General features: G+C 42.2%; 1 long non-coding RNA gene across 1 annotated transcript; it reads right to left on the bottom strand.

Annotated features, from left to right (window-relative positions):
* LOC118282667 lies at positions 1–16,157 on the bottom strand. The gene is made up of 4 exons (XR_004784320.2): positions 15,919–16,157; positions 14,531–14,612; positions 4,300–4,483; positions 1–854 (listed from the first exon to the last, which is right to left on the bottom strand). It is a non-coding gene; the product is annotated as an uncharacterized LOC118282667 (long non-coding RNA).
* Between the last annotated feature and the right edge of the window lie 358 nt (positions 16,158–16,515).

Below are 16,515 nucleotides of genomic sequence, written 5' to 3'. Positions count from 1 at the left end.
CACTGGTCTTTAAATTACAACAATGACAATAAAGTGCCAAATTACAGCCTCAAATGTTAAGGTGTTATAACCACATCAGATGAACAGCACACAGTAGCTTCTTTTTTTACTCTCAAATTAAGGGACCAAAGCTCAAAAAATAGATCAAAGACAAAGTTGGCAGCATATCATTTGCATTAAATAAGTGTACAGACTAGACAGCAGACACTTATTACTTATTCCTTTCATTGGGTTGAGGCAGGTTACTGACTTAACCTGTCCAGAATATTTCACGTACTGGTCATACTATGTCCTTACATTGTCTGTATAAACTGTTGCCTTGTCTTTATATGATCACTGTATTCATTTTGGGTGGTTGTTCATAGAATGCATATGTATGTCGTCATTCTTTATATGCCATAGATTTCATCTGAGCACAAATATAAAAAAAGAAAGAAAAGAAAAGAATCGGAAGCTCGAACTGCAGCGGCATTGTTTAATCAAGCAAAGAGCTATTCATGATGTTCCTATTCGCAACACGTTAAATTAAATATTTAAATCCGAGCAGGCGCCGTTGGTGTCTGATATTGGTAAATAACAAGACGTCCGTCATGTCAGAAGCAAAGGATGGCCGGGTGCGAGAGTCGAAGGAGGGATGAGACATCATGACTTGATGGCGTGGCGTCTCATCTCTCGAGCAGGGAGCCGGCGATAACCTGTCGTTCTTCTGGTCTGCTACACCTGCACACTAACTGGCTGCTGGAAACCGGCTTCTTCCCTGACAAGCCGCTGTCTTCCTCTGCCCTTTCATCTCCGCGCTCCACAAAAGAGAGTTTAGAAGTCTTTTGTCTGTGCCTGAGGGTACAGTTGCGTGTCTGCAAAGAGAGGAATTCAACCAATTAAGCCTTTGTTACTATGCTTATGAACCGTGTATCGCGGGAAGGGCTCTAAATGTTTTTCAGTATATCACTCTGCATAATTGGGCGAACCTCCTGTGAGTCACAGGGAACTTAAATGGTAGAAAAAAATTCACACAACCTGTTGTTTTACCGTGTTTCATTGTAGCTCCTGTTATCTTGTTGTTTCAAGGTTATAGTCCAATGCCATGCCTTAAAAAAATGGGTCGCTCCCCGTTGGAATTTATTTTTGACGGCAGAATTTCATTTTTGAAAATAGGATGAGTGTTAAGGCATTCCAGGTAGAGGATATTTTTTTTCATCTCTCACCAGACTTAGGTAATCAGGATGACAGGTGTGACTTTACATAAAAATCTTGCCATCAGGAACATCATGGAAGATCAGCAGTCTCTGATGCCTGTAACCCTGACTCACTCTCTCTCTCTCTCCTGGTAATTCACTCTTACTCTCTACTAATAACTCTCCAGTGAAGGTGAAATACTATTTTAATCTTGCCCTAAGTAACGTTTTAAAGCCTAAAATATTAATGTGCGGGATGGTCCTTGAAATGCTGTAAACCCTTACGCACGTAGCTCCTTCTCTCTCTCTTGTATTCACTCCTCACGTATTGTATTTGCAAAGCGCATAGTCGTGTGCTGAAGCGATACCGAGCATGGATGCATTACTGAGACTGTCTGTGAGCAATTGCTGATCCTGGGGAGTGATAAAGAGAGCCGGGCTGTCTGAAACATGAAAAAAAGGAGGCTGGAGAGAGTCATGGAGCACACAGACCAGGAAGGTCACCAGCTGCCAACGAAGGGGCCAGACCATGTCCAGAATGCCTTTCCCCTATTTACTGACACTAATGACATTGGGAGCCTGAGATGGAGGAGTGTATGATTAGAAGGAAGAAGAATGTCTCAGACAAAGAAAAAGCCGCAGCAAAAAAAAACACTCGTCTGATTTCGAAAGCACGACACAGTGATCTTGGCCTTTACACACGAACCCAACAAGTGAATTGATTAGAAGATATGCAAACGCGATAATCCGCTGGGCATCCTCACTATCGCTACTTTTGCGTATGGTCATTTTAAGGACACGCTTATCTCTGGGACCAGAATTTACAATGCTAATAGATCTAGTTCCCCGCAACCCTTGAGCATCAGTCACTGGTATATTTGCATTTTTCTAAAAGTCACATTTGCCGAACAGAGAATTTTACAGTCAATTTGTTGAGCTCGTGTGAAAGCTTCGCGACTGCCAGAAGCACCGAGTGCATTTCATGAATCAACATTTTCAACACAGTTTTTCCTATGTCACTTTCCCCTCTCTCGCTTCTCGGTTTCCCTGGGATTTGACAGACAATTGGATCTGATTTTGGATCTCCTTTTCTTTCTCTAGCCACCAGATTTCCGGCAGAGTCTCGTCACTTGTTTATGTGCAGGCTTCCCCCAATCACATTTCCAGGCAGGTGCATGACTGCCCTCCACAAATTACGTCCGGGATAATTTCATATTGATTAATGCAGATGCGTTCCTCTTGGCCCCCATACCCTACCTGCAGTCTATTTGGTATAAATTACTGAAGCCATTTCGCTGCACAAAGCCAGCCCTCTCCAATAAGGTGCTGGCTCGTGTGTCGACTGGGGCCCCCCAAACTACCCCTCTGCCTGCAGGAACCACTAAAGCTTTTAATTGCCTTCTGTGCAAATGGTCCTTATGCACTTGATAAAGTATCCGGAAAGTCAGGCACGGGTTGGTAGAGGCTTAGGGGAGTCTGTGCACTTGCAGAATGTGCAAACGAGATAGAAGGTGTGCGTGTGAGATATTGGGAGAGAGAGAGAAAGAGAGAGGGATACAAGAATATTGATACAATCTGTATACTTGTATCGCTCTGTCTTTGGTGGTTGGCGAATGCTCGCCATCATATTACAACCTTTATGAGCATGGTGTTAAAAAATTTAGCCTTTATGAGCACAATCACTGCTCAGCAAAATACTTGAATAGCCCAGCTAGTGGCCCACGGTATTATTACCTTCTGTGTACATTCGCTACAGTAGAGTGGCTGATAACCCTGGGTAAAGCGATAAACAATCAAAGTGCGGCTTCAGTGGAAATGATTGCATTCTGTACACTGCCCCAGAGATGGGGGCCATTATTAACGTGGGTCCTGTCCTGACAATGCTATTTTCTGGAAGGTAATTGCAGATTCAGATCTCTGAGAGAGCCTGACTGAGAGTAAATGCCACCTCTTTAATTATGGTCTCCTCCACGTCTCCTCTATTGAGCTGCGGAGATGTCTATCGCTCCGCGGGATCCTGGGGAAAATGACTCTAATGGGAAATGACCAGTGTCTGGGAAGCAGGCTCAGATTAGAAGTGACGTTTCTAATTGATGGCTAAAGAAATCCCTGGCCGGATGACTGGGAAAAGTCACTTTGGAGCAAATGTAATTGGAGTGATTGGAGTTCTAACAAGAAAGTGTGGATAATCTCTGCTGATTTAAGTTTGTGCTAACGCTGACAACAAGCTCAACAACAACAAGTCAGTTTGACACACATTATGCTTCATGCTGCATAGGGTCAAGGTGACATGCAAAATTGAACACTGCATTATTTCTTTTCATGTTGACATGTACAGCAGGGTAGCGTTGTTGGGGCCATCTGAGACCCCAGTGAAAATTATACACTCCATATTTCTGTCAGTACGGTTCAGATGGATGATGAACCTGCTGAAGTTTGTCACGATCTTATTTTAATTTTTTTCATTTTCATTTTTTAGGTGCCTACACAATCAAAGTCAGCGTCAGAATGAAAGGGTGACGGCCATGAGCATTTTGCATTGAAGAAAAAATGAAAGGAAAAAAGCACATTAGGAGGGAGAGATGTGAGCTTATAAGCATGACGCAATATCATGCATTTGTGAAGCCCCTTCTGTGTTTGGCCATGACTCTCGTGCCACGTCAGACTTGAGAACATATGTTCCCCCTTTCAACCCTTTTGTAAGACAATTGCTGAATCAGTTCTCACAATGTTTTTGTAGGTCGGTTTTATTGAATCCCTGAAATTAACCTAGTGTTGGCTAAAGCGACACGGAGAAGCTTTATCAGTAAAAGCATGAAATCGTTTGGTCACAGGGCAGAGATATCTCACTTATTGGATGGTGAGCTTTTAAGATGTATTTTAAATTAAATAAATAATATCAAGGTTTAACCAACGTCTTTGTAGAGCAAAAATTGGAAGGCCCCTTTTAACCCACATAATTTCCATTTCTTTACCAGGAAAAAAACAAATAGGGACTATTTAGGAAAAACTGTGGTAGTTTGTTAATGAACAGTAATGGGTTTGATTTATCAATTACAATATTTGAATTCATTTGCACTTTTAAAGTGACATCTAGTATCACATTAGGCATGTATTGATATACCTGAACTAACACCACGGGGCTGCTGCCGTGTCACTCCACCTTTGAGGTTTCCGTTTTGAGGACTTTCACCTCTCGTATCCATCACTGCTTCCTGTCAGCGGTAACAAATTCGCTGCTCTCTTCCGACTGTCCGGTCATTAGTTGACATTCTGGCGGCAACAGGATCACCGGGGTTCTGCAACTGCTGCGGAATGGAGAAAATGACAAAGTAATAACAACATCTGTCTTGTGTCCCGCGGTATTGACACAACATTACAGGTACCAATTTGTTTGTGATGTGAAGTGTGTCTCGGAGATGCCTCGAGTTTATGGCTCCGACAGCCCCAGACTCTGTCAGGTTTCCAGGAGCTGAGGGTGGATTGCCACTGGTTGGTTAGCTGACAAATGTGTGATGGCGTAACTGGATCACGTGACTTGCTCAGGCTTTTGCAATATTTTTGCTGTGTTCAAACACAGCGGCGGAAACAAAAATACTGTTTGGGTAACCAGATTATAAGCCGCACGCAGCTGACGTGGGTCACGAGTAGACATTGGTTTGTATTTTAAAGGGTGACAGGCTAAAAAAAGGTAACCGCAGTCCTAACCGACAACAAACAGGCCTTCCGAGAAATTGCCAACAGTAGTTCCATTGTCTCACTCTTTGCCACCCTTCTATTGGGTTCCCTTCAAAGATGACAAAGTATGGTGAACGTGAGTGTGCTGTTTGCTGGTGTCTGCAGGATTTCTACGGGGCTAAAATCTTAAAAGTTACCCCCCTCTGCCATTTGGTGATGTGGATGTACAAAGTTGCCGAGTGTGGGTTTTTAATCAATGGGAAACTGCTCCTCAGTACAAAGGCTTTTCTTTTTTCACTCCCAAAACTCAAATACGTGAGCCCTCCGTCTCACATGTATATTTAGAAAATCATTCTCGACTCCACCTGCTCTCAAAGGTCAACATCCACGTCTTATTCAATGGGTATTTACTGACCTTGTCACCTACTTTGTATTGTGTGTGGACAAATGAATTGAGATTCAAGGGGCCCCGGTAATGGAAAAGTGTTTTAATTTCCCCCTGACATTAAGATGTTGTGCCTCTTAGGCATTTGGTGGCACATTACTCGGCGCCCGCTCTCCGGCTCCGCCGCTGCCCCCCATGTTCCACTTAAACACTTCAATCACAGCGAAAGATCAGAGGAGCTGTTAAACTAATCAAGTGGAGACACAAGAGATGAAACTCCCCCTGCATTCAGTGTTTTTCCTATTAGCACTCTCCCTCTCTCACTCCCCTCTTATAACCCTATTAACGCACACTGTAAATTTAAGGAGGAGGTTCCGCCGCGGCTCAATTGTCTGCAACATATATAGAGCAAACAATGAACCTAAACAAATGGGCGTGTGTTCTCTATGAGTTGCGTTATTGAACGAGGAGCGAGACTCGTCCTGGATGTGTTCTGCCTCCGCAGCGCTGAGGGAACAACAATTCCCTCATCATCCTCTGCACTAGCACATTGTATAGTACCTGTATATAGTACTGCATCGGATGAACTCGCAGCCATTATTGGCGACAGCTCCATTAAAATCCAGTGTATTTTGCTCTGCAACAACCGGCCTGCAATTGCATCAAATGAGAAGAATGCACATAGCTTTTAGTAATATTCAATTTTAACGATCCAAATAATGTCATAGGCAATGATGGGAGGGGGGATGAAGAGAAAACATCTGACACTAATACATTTATAGAATTCAGATCTATATCTGCTCTCAGACAGCACGCTTAAGGAGGGAGAAGGTGTCCTTTTGTAAAATAGTCCGGGTAGACGAGGCACAAACTACATTTGAAGCTGAAGTGTTCCATAATAAAGCGCGGGGAGGTTAGAGGACAGTCTGTGGCAGTCTTTAAGAGCCCATACTCCAGCTTAATAACACCCTGGTGCAGACCCTCTGCCACTTTTCACTGGCTCTGAAAAGGCTGCCACATTGGATAATAACTTGTTATCAAGCACCTGAAAGAGAGGTATGTTTTAAAGAAAAAGGTCAGGGGGTGAGCTTCCTTTTATTCTCTGCCAGAGGAAAACAATCTCAGAGATCTAACACATCTCATTTGTTGTTAATTCCCCCCACCCAAAAAAAGACCCTATTAGAAGTTTTCAGAGGCAGAAAATCTCTAAAAACAATGGAAAAAAAGCAACAAAACATGTCACCGTGTACAAGCTTAGGACTAGCATAATATAAATTGAATTCATTTTCAGTAATTCTCACAAACTCCTGAGCGTTGTGCAACATTTAAGCGGGCCGGAGATATGCGTTGTCATTGCTGCTGCAGGCCATTGCTCTTGTGCACGGCAGCACTTGATGCCATCTTCGCACGACCGTTCTCTTTTCTCCAGAGCTTCATCGAGCCCGGGCTCATCATTTGTTTCCAAGTGTGACCGTGTACTGATACTCTGACATTGTGCCAGCGCAAGAATCCATTTTGGTTTAATGCAGAAAATGTAATGTACTGGAAAGACGGGTTAATTTGACAGGTCTTTACGTTTCTTACGCTAATTAAGTGGCTTCATTTAGGAGCCTCGACAAAGCAAAAACATCAGCAAATATAGGCCATTGCAGAAAGAAGAAAAAAACAAAACTCTGCAGCAGAAATGAAGCAATTAATGGTGAAACCCGGAGAGCCATTAGTTTAATGGGGAAATTACAAAACAGAATAGTGCCTAGGGTGTTCATGCCATTGTCCGTTTGTTTGTTTTCACTCAGTGATAAAAGCATCTGCATTAATAATATGATCACGTTTTATTCTTCACATTTTTAGTCGGTTTCCTAACTCTGTTATCAAAATTGCGTGATTTGTTTTATTATTGAATGGCGTCCTAATTACATTAATTCATTCATTTTAAACAATTATCTAAAAAATTGCAGTTCCAGCACGATGGGAGCGTTTCCGGGACACTGTCTTCCGTCCCGAGATAGAGAAGCCCGGGAACAACAACAATTACAAGAGGGGGAGGAGAAAAGAAAAAGGTACACAGAGGAGAGAGAAGTTTTAAATCTGATTGCAGAGGAGGGAAAGTAGCTCCTGACAAGGCACATAAACTCTTTGGAGCTCTGCTTTGAGTCTCCTTCTGCCAGTCCTTTCACAAGGAAGTTAATGATGCTGGCAAGAAGATGAATCACCCCAGACAGCACACAGAGCAGCTCTGACAAGTGAGCACTGGCGAGTCTGACACCTGCAAGTACCAGAAGAAAGACTAATAGTCATGTCAGCTGCTACCTGTAGGAGTTGAGCTATGTCTGTCTGCGCTGAAAGAAACTGTCGCTCTTATCGCAGGTGAAAGGCAGCCTGAGGGATATGGCTGGCTGGACTTAAACAAAACACAAAGTCATGGGGGCCGATGAGACGAAATGTTGGGTGACTTCTATAATAGATTTCAAAAAAGTAGTTTTCGGTAGAGGTATCTGAGTCGTGCAAACTCCAAAGAGGCCATTTCATTTATTTCTTTTTTGTGAAATAGCTTGTTAGTTTGGTAGCGACGAAGATGAGAGACGCTGCTCTGTAGATTCATTGGCACTGATGACGTTTTGCCGTCGGTAAAGAAATCCACGAGTGACCCCTCTGTGTAACAGCGTGTTTGAGGTCGACCCAGGGAAAAGCTTGACTCACAATAGCTAAAGCTGCATTTTTGTGAATTGACAATATCTCAGTATTAAATTTTTGTACTTTTCTAGCGGCATCTGGTGGTAAAGTTGCAAACCGCAACCAACTGAGCGTCCGACAGGGGACATTTTATGGTGGCGCACCGCTACTTCAATTTCCGGGTTCCTGGAAATTCAACGCCAATGCGACGTATTCTGGACCGTTTTCTGCAACCGCATTTAATGCTACTGGTGATTTTTTTTCCGATCACCTGAGTCGCGGTGGAACCGGAACGCGGCACAACACGATGCAGCAAACATGGCGATTTACACGGAGAACGGGTCCCCCTAATGCCACTATATTTAACTCATTCAAAGATGACAAAAAACATTGCTTCTTTGTTGCAGGTGATTACACATATATGAACACACAATTATGGACAATATATTCAGTTTCTGTGAATAAGTTCTCCTAAATATTACACACTGTAGCTTTAAGTATGACAGATGGTTAAACATGGACGTGCTGTAGTTTGTCTTCCTGAACCCTATAGTATACCCACCAGTTGGTCCCTCATTACGAGCAAGTCTACAAGACACAAAACTTCATCACATATTTTATTCCAATTTCTGGTGAAGATTAGGGAGCTCCAATGAAACACTATGGTATGTGCAGTTATTCCACACAACTTGTGTTTTAAACTTGCAGCTTAGTTGACACTTGTTTGGCACATGCAGTTTTTCCTGTGGGAAAATTCACAATGAGAAAATTAAATTTGCATGATGTTTTTTTTGTTTTTTTGTCTTTTCCTTTTAAGTTACGCTGCAACATTCTTCAATATTTCTAATTCATAAATTAGGTACATATTTGTTTTTTTTTTTAGCTACAGCTGATTATGTTACTGCCACACTCTAACCAATACAGTAACGCAAACAAATGAGTGAGAAATTTGTCAATACATTTTGTAGATTTGCAATACCACAGGTGTGCAGGAGCTTCAAAAGTACCACACACACACACACATATATATATATAAAGTATTTTCCTGCACATATATATATATACAAATATACCTCAACATTAAAACCATATTACTCCCAGTCATGTCAATTTGTGCAAAAGCAGTTTATTCTGAATCTTTCTTTGCAATATGATGAGTAGTGGTTTCGTGGTTCGTCGTGATCCATACCAAACAAATAATAATAGACATAAAGGGATGCAGTTACATGAGGTTTTCATCTACGATAGTTATTATGAGTAAAAACCTGCCTCAGATGGTCTCATCTAAAACCACAGGGCTGTGAAGGGAAGCTCCTGTTGCTGCAGCTGGCGCTGCACTTAATCACCTGTAGATGCAGAGATGCCAAAAATCAAATATAATATAGACTCAGTGCCTCAATTTCAATAATGTCACAAAATATGAGGTACAATTATTGCTGCTCTCAAAGAGCAATTCAGTTTAAGTGTGAATGATGTCACTGATTTAATTTTCCCGGAAAAAAAAGAAATCACTTAAGTCGAGCAGATAGATGCGTTCACAGCTCATTTTCACTTGGTTACAAAAGTTGAACATAATCAGAAATGTTGTCACGTAACAACGATGCAGCCTTGAACACAACGAAGAGGCAACATTTGAGCTACAGTATGCCACAATGTCATCTCCGGCAATATCTTTTATCATTTCATAGTATTGACATTATTGATCCATTATATCTCCCAGCTCCAGGGAGTATTTTATATTAAAAGCAGAGACAGTGTTTTTCTTCACTTTTGTAATATGGTTTTCGAAGTAGAAAATCTGACACTAAATCTCTCCAGTAATTGTTAAATCAAGTTGCGCCTGGGGCTAAGCATAACCTTTTCAATATCAATGAAACTGAGGGGAACTGATACAGTGTAATGGCATTTAGCTCCTGGTTCCACATAAAGGCAAAGGTAGCATGGTTAAATCTCAGATTTTGATATTAAATCAAAAAGGATTTTATGATTTCATGGCTCAGAGTAACGCTGTCTACAAATTAAAACCAAAACTGTGCACATAGGTAAAAGTGAATTTGAACTCGGGTCAGTTGGTTGTGGTTCAGGGGCTAAAGCAGTCGTCCAGTGTTGGGAAGGTCTCTGCTTTGATCCCCAGCTCCTTTCAGAGAGCGCGTCAAAATGTCCTTGAGAAAGACACCGAATGCCATCAGTGTGTGAATGTGTGACTGATGCTGTACATGCCATACAGTGAGACACACATTGTACAGAGCGGGTTGATGGATTAGAAACGCACTATATAAAAAGTGTCGTCCCTCTTTGCTCAATTACAACTGAAACTCAAATTGTTCCCCAAACCACAAGGCACTTGCTCTCTCTCTCTCTCTGTGTCTCTCCCTCCCCTATTAGCAGGAAACATCTGTCAGAGACGACTTGCGCGCTCTGCAGTTGATTTATATTATATGTGATTACATTACATGTGTTGAGGGGTTTGATAGTCCAGTCCCAGTCCCCCGACTTCTTTGGGATGCGACCACAAACAGGAACATGCAGATTGAGACAGAGGCCCAGTCTCCTTGGCATCGGTCCTGCTCCAGCACGTGACCTGTAGCCATCGTTGTGACCCTACACCTGTCCTGCACAACTGTTTCCCCATTCGCTGGCTTCATACCAGTAAAAAACAGGCTGCATATTCTGCGGAACTTTTGTTAAATCATCGCAGTATGTACAAGTGCCTTTTAACGTCACCCGCTTTATCACTGCATCTGTTTAACTCCGAGCTCCACGTGGCAATATCACAAAATCTGAATTTAGGTGCACAACTTGACACAAGCACTCAGACATGCTGCCTTTGCTTCAATAATTCCAACCCACACTAACGCTGGTTTGAAAACGACATGTAGTATTTTGGAGTGATTGGGTGGCATTTATGTTTTCGTCGTGCCTGCGCTCACAGGGCAAGCGGCTGAGCCGTTATAGACATTTTATAGAAATCAATTAACAACAGCCACCAAAACTATGGTCTCAAGGACCCAAAGGCCACATTGGCCAATTCTTTTTATATATATTTTTCTTCAATATGACATCTCAGTCTACTTTTATACAGTTTACCGTCCAAAGAAAAGCATGAAGCAGATTGCTGAAACCACTCGGTGACAGTCCAGCTTTATTAAACTTTGGAGGATGTCATCGCAGCCATTTGTTAATGAGAATTCCCGGCGCGTATCATCTTTTAGAAGGGAGCCCTTATCAAAAGCGGTAAAACAAATGTGACAGCCCGGAGAGCGTCCTCTCTTCCCCGGACCCTCGTAAAGTCCCCACAGGGATGGTGTGATGAACGATTCAAGGCTAGCCCTGGCCCAGGGATGCTCCACTGAACCGTGCTTTGATCTATCATCCGGCCTTCCCATATTAATGATGAGGTCACAGCGTTGAGGGTCACGGCGTTGCTGATAAAAGCGCAAAGCCGGCTATTTGTTATGAGCCCAACATGAGCGATCATAACTCTTTTGATGAAAGGGGACATGATTTCACACCCCCGTGCTGTCACACCCCGAGACATGCCCGTCTCCCTCGTAATATAATGTCTTATGAGGATCGCAGTGAATGAGCCCTATCATAGTCAATGTAGAGCTAAATGAAGTGGTGGTCATCACTCATCGCGCGGCGATTATGGTCTTCTGGGGACAGTTTGCGACTTCAACCCTGCGAATATGACACATACTTACTGTACGCATTGTTAAAAGTTTGTGTCAGAATTGCTACTGTAGCTTGGAGCCTAGAAAGTGTCTGACCGGAGATGGAAAACAATAATAATCATAATTCAATAAACGTATGGTATCGTACATTTGTATCGTACATTTGTATCATACATATGTACGATGTCCTGAAGTTTTCGGATTTTGGAAAATATCACTAAGCATACATTGTAATTACACTTTACTTGGTACAGATTGTAGAATCAAAAATATGAATAGTACCATAATATCACTAATCCTAAAATGCACGTTTAAATTATCTTCAGGGCCCAGGGAAATCAGAAATCTGGATAGTGATATTTACATGACTTGATGTACAGTAACTTGATGTTGTCCCAGATTCCTTTTCTGAATCATTGGTCTACAGATAAAGGTTGTCGTATGCTGTACAAATTGTAAAGCCCCTTAAGGAATATTTGTAATATTGTGATATTGGCCTGTATAAACTGACTTGACCTTAATTTAAAGGGCCCATTTCTCCCACTGCACTGCAACTGACCAGTTTCTATATGAATAATTAACTGTTGACATTTAACGTGTGTAGTTTGAAGAAAAAAAGAATATTGGTTTATTGCAAGTTCAAGGTTCATATGATTTTTAAATCTGCAATGATAATAAAAAATAACATATTACATGTCCTGTTAATTAGCAGGATTGTGGTTTCCATATTGACAAATTAACGTCTGACGTGGAGGAGAAAACAAAGGAGAGTGGTAAAATTTTGTCCATTGTTAAACCTCCATGACAGTTTACAGACGCACATCCTGGTTAATCTCCGACTGTGTTGCAGTTACTGTATTGTTGTTGCCCTTTACGCGTCAAATGTATGTGCAGTGTTTGTTTGACTGATGTTGCAGCAGTTTCAGAACAGATGATTCTGTGTCTTTTTAGCTCTTTGAAATGTTATACAATGCTTTAAAAAAAACCAATTGCTAGACGTACCTTCAAATTAAAATCTCCTATAATTGCCTCTGTCTATGTTTCCTGGACTTGTGTAATTGTAAACACAGTACACATGTATGTCTTACCCACATGGATTGAAGTGCAGCGTTAAGTGTGTGTACACCTCAATTCACACACACACAACTGTAGAACTTTGACATGTTTTCACTTGTAGTTAGTATGCTTATATTTACATTTCACCGCATCCATAAAAGACAAAAGTAGAATTCATTGGTATTCAGTATTTCTGCCATAATAAACTGCAGTTGAATGATGCAGTGAAGTAAAGAAGAAAAAGATAAGGAAGAACAAAACAAACTGTATAGACTTATCTTTCTTTAGATCAGATTACATGAGGTGAAGGGTTTCTCATTGACAGACACTATTGAACCAACGTTACAACATACATATGTGATTAAGCAAATGTGTGTCGTATCTGTCAAATCAATGGGTGTATATGATGGGGTCATCGTCAGATGACGTGGACTGACTGTTCTCTCGTGCGTAATAAAGAAAACAAATATTGGCCACGAATGTGTGTGTGTGTGTGTGTGTGTGTTTTGTGCGGGTGTGTGTCTGTGCCGCGACAGGCAGCAGTGCATCTGTAACGCCTGCAGGAAGAGGCTCCCCGTGGTCGACTGCCAATCACTTCACCGACCGTCCGTGCCGACACGTGGCCTCCTCCCCCCAAGGAATCCGATCGCGCTTGAACTGGTAATGAGATCCGCCGAACAGGCGCGACTAGCTGCAGCAGTTTCGACGCCGGAAAAAAATCAACCATCCCGTCTAACGGTTGACGTTGAAGTTGAATATAGACAGTTTATTCTAACACTGGGAACTTGCTGTAAATAAAGCACCAACGTGACATGAGAAATGCTGACCGTAGTGCACACTTCTCCATTGTCGGGACATCAATTTACTTCAGAAGACTATATTTTGTTGCCATGAAATACATAATTGCATTTGCATTGTCATTTAGCACGTCCCACTGGTCTAACATCAACTACAATTGCAAAAGTATTTCTTTCTTTCTTGCACTTCAAATGGTTCTGATATAAGTAACATTGTCATTTTTTTTATTACTTAAGGTGTTCTGTATTGAAGGGGCCTATTGAAGGGCGGAGTGCTTCATCAGCCAGGAGACGGATGTCTCCGTGTGTGCGTGAGATTGAACTTTAAGTTGTAGAGCGGAGTTGTCCTTAGCCAAGGATCCGATTTAGTTATCCAAAGGGCTTTAAATCAGGAGCAACTGGACTTGGTCGCAGATTCTTGGTTGTAGAAGAATGTGCAACCAACTCCGGTTGCTCCTGATTCCTTGCCCTTGGGATAACTATGACCTGGGTGAATGAGAATCTCCACAGATGTCTTCCAATTTAGTTGTTTTTTTACATTACGTATTTGAACATTGTTGTTTGTGTTTTTTTAATCACTGGACACTATCATGCCTACTATCACCTTCCCAGACCCTCTGTCCAGGCTACCTCACCGCACCAATCAGTTTTTGGCTCACACTTGGTTACTATCAAAGTAACCACTGTAATACTTTATTGTGAGGGAATAAACAACTGGAGTGGCTCTTTTAAAGAACTAATTGAATAACAAAACCCTTTAAGAGGAGGCTGTGAAGTATTTGACGCCTCCATGATGTTGTGTTGATTGATAAGCTTCCTGCACTCACTGTCCCTGCTCTTCCCTTGCCGATGGTACAGTATAGGTCAGGTCACATTTGAGCGCTGGCGTTACTTAGTTTGCTAATGAAAGACGGAATGCATCGGGGGCCTCTAATAACTTGCTGTGAATGTCAGCAGGGACAACACATTAAGCGGCGAGATAGCACCCTGACACAAACAGGTACAGTATGCTTTCCAATCAAGGTCATATCTTCATCACGAATTACACACATTCATTCAATAATGTTAGATACATTTATTTCTCCGGCTTACTTCTCTGTCGTGGTTGAACTCATGATCAAGGGCTCTTGATATGTTCATGGTGCCTTGTCGTCAACGAGGCCGATTCCATTGCCTGAGACGATGTAAGAAAATACAGGCACTGTAAATGTATATCTTAACATCCTTTTCCAGCTCCTGAACTCTAATGTAAACTTTCAGCGTACCATAAAATTGTGTTCATTTTGGATTGCCATCAAAGTCAGCCATTAACGTGGTACCGTCTACTCGAAGTCACTTCTTTACCCGTTCTCTATATTACCTTGCTCACAGCGTATTCTTCATACTCGGGTCTATCAGATCTCCCATAAACCGCAAGCTATTCTCTCATCCCCTATGGATCTATTGGGGTTCATTGAATAAATCTCAAGCATCAGAGCAATCGCTACTCAGGCCGAGTGGCATTCCTCTCAGTCTAGTACTGTAGCCGCGTTCCGCTTCATTTGAGCCGACATCCGGCCAGTGAATGATCTGAGCAGCCAGAGGAGTCCTCCCAGTCATTTCGTAGGCGTCTGGACGTCCCGGGCTCCTCTGTATTCATTAGCAGGCCAGTCACAGCGACGCGATGGAGCATATCCTCTCAGCGGCCCGCAGGGACTGTCAGCGGAGTGACGGAGACAGATCGCAGGTGGACCGGTGAGGAGACATGCCATAGATTAACTCGTCTGCCAGCAGGGGGACTCCATCGTACCATTTGTTTTCAGCTCAACAGATCATTTTTCTAATTAACCTTTAAGTGCATCGCTTTATGTTGCATTCGGGGAGAGGAAAGGGCCTTTCCAAACTGACTTCTCCTTTATTCCTGTGTGAATGCAAAATAAAGTAATAAAAAAAAGAAGACTGGTCCTTCAATTGTACTTCATGTGTAAGATAATACTCAGTGTATGTGCCCACTGAGTAATGGCATCTTGTTTTTTCTGCAACATTAACATTGTGGTTGGGGTCCAGCGTACTGAGCATATTAAGGGGTCTACATAAATTACAAATTTAGACTGTCTTTTACGTAATGCATATGATGATTTTGTACATGTGCCTCCGAGATCTGAGAGGCAAAAGACAGATTGTGTAACCACATAACTCAGTCAGTCACAGACGTAGACACAAACTAGCAACAATATCTGCCTACCAGCATTTCTACAGTTCTGATATTAACATATACTATGTTATTCATCTGCTGTGGTAATTCATACACAAAAGAAGCTGCAATTCCCAAAAATGACAAACTATTCTTTTAAGTATTCACGGACATATTCATATTTACATATCAATAAGGTGTATGTCAAACTGTCCAGAAAGACCGGTTCCATTTAAAGTTTGTAGGTTCGACTCATCTCTCAGAGTCAAGTGGACTCGGGACATTTAGTGTCAAACTTCATATTTACCGTCAAATGCGGCCCCCGGGGCAAGAGACAGTCTCCTCTGCAAATAAATCCAATGTGGCTATCCCGAGAAGATTTCCCCAAGCCTAGACAGGTTCATGCTGTAGATTAAAAATTGTGTAATTCCAAGGCCATCTGGCCCTAGAAAAGGAATTTAAGAGCTGTGTGGATGCCAGCCCGATGCCACATCTTGGAATGGGCTATTGCTTTCCAAATAGCCCCGGGCTCTGTCCCCTTCCATGTATTTGTTCAACAGCATGAGCTTGTTTTCTGTCTCTTGCCCTCCCCTCATCCCGAAGTTTGAAAAAAAGTAATCTTTTCCCAGCGCATGGCTTTTTTTTTTGATAAGGAATCTAAACTAGGCCAAGGACTCCGAGTGAAGTCATTGAACAGTAATTAAAGGAACCCGGCGATACTACGGTTCAAACTGTCTCCACCACGAGCTTTGAGATAGAAATCCATTCAAGGATTTGGAGGGCCATTGTTTCACTTTCCCCCATGAGAAAAATCATTCTCTTGCTTTTCTTTTCTTTTTTATTTCTCTGGGAAGCTGAGTCTGTAATTAAGTGAGCTGAGTTATTATCAGGCCACTGGAGGGAC

This window comes from Scophthalmus maximus, chromosome 14 (assembly GCF_022379125.1).
Source record: "Scophthalmus maximus strain ysfricsl-2021 chromosome 14, ASM2237912v1, whole genome shotgun sequence".
Taxonomy (NCBI): Eukaryota; Metazoa; Chordata; class Actinopteri; order Pleuronectiformes; family Scophthalmidae; genus Scophthalmus; species Scophthalmus maximus.
This window is presented reverse-complemented; position numbering and strand designations above follow the sequence as displayed.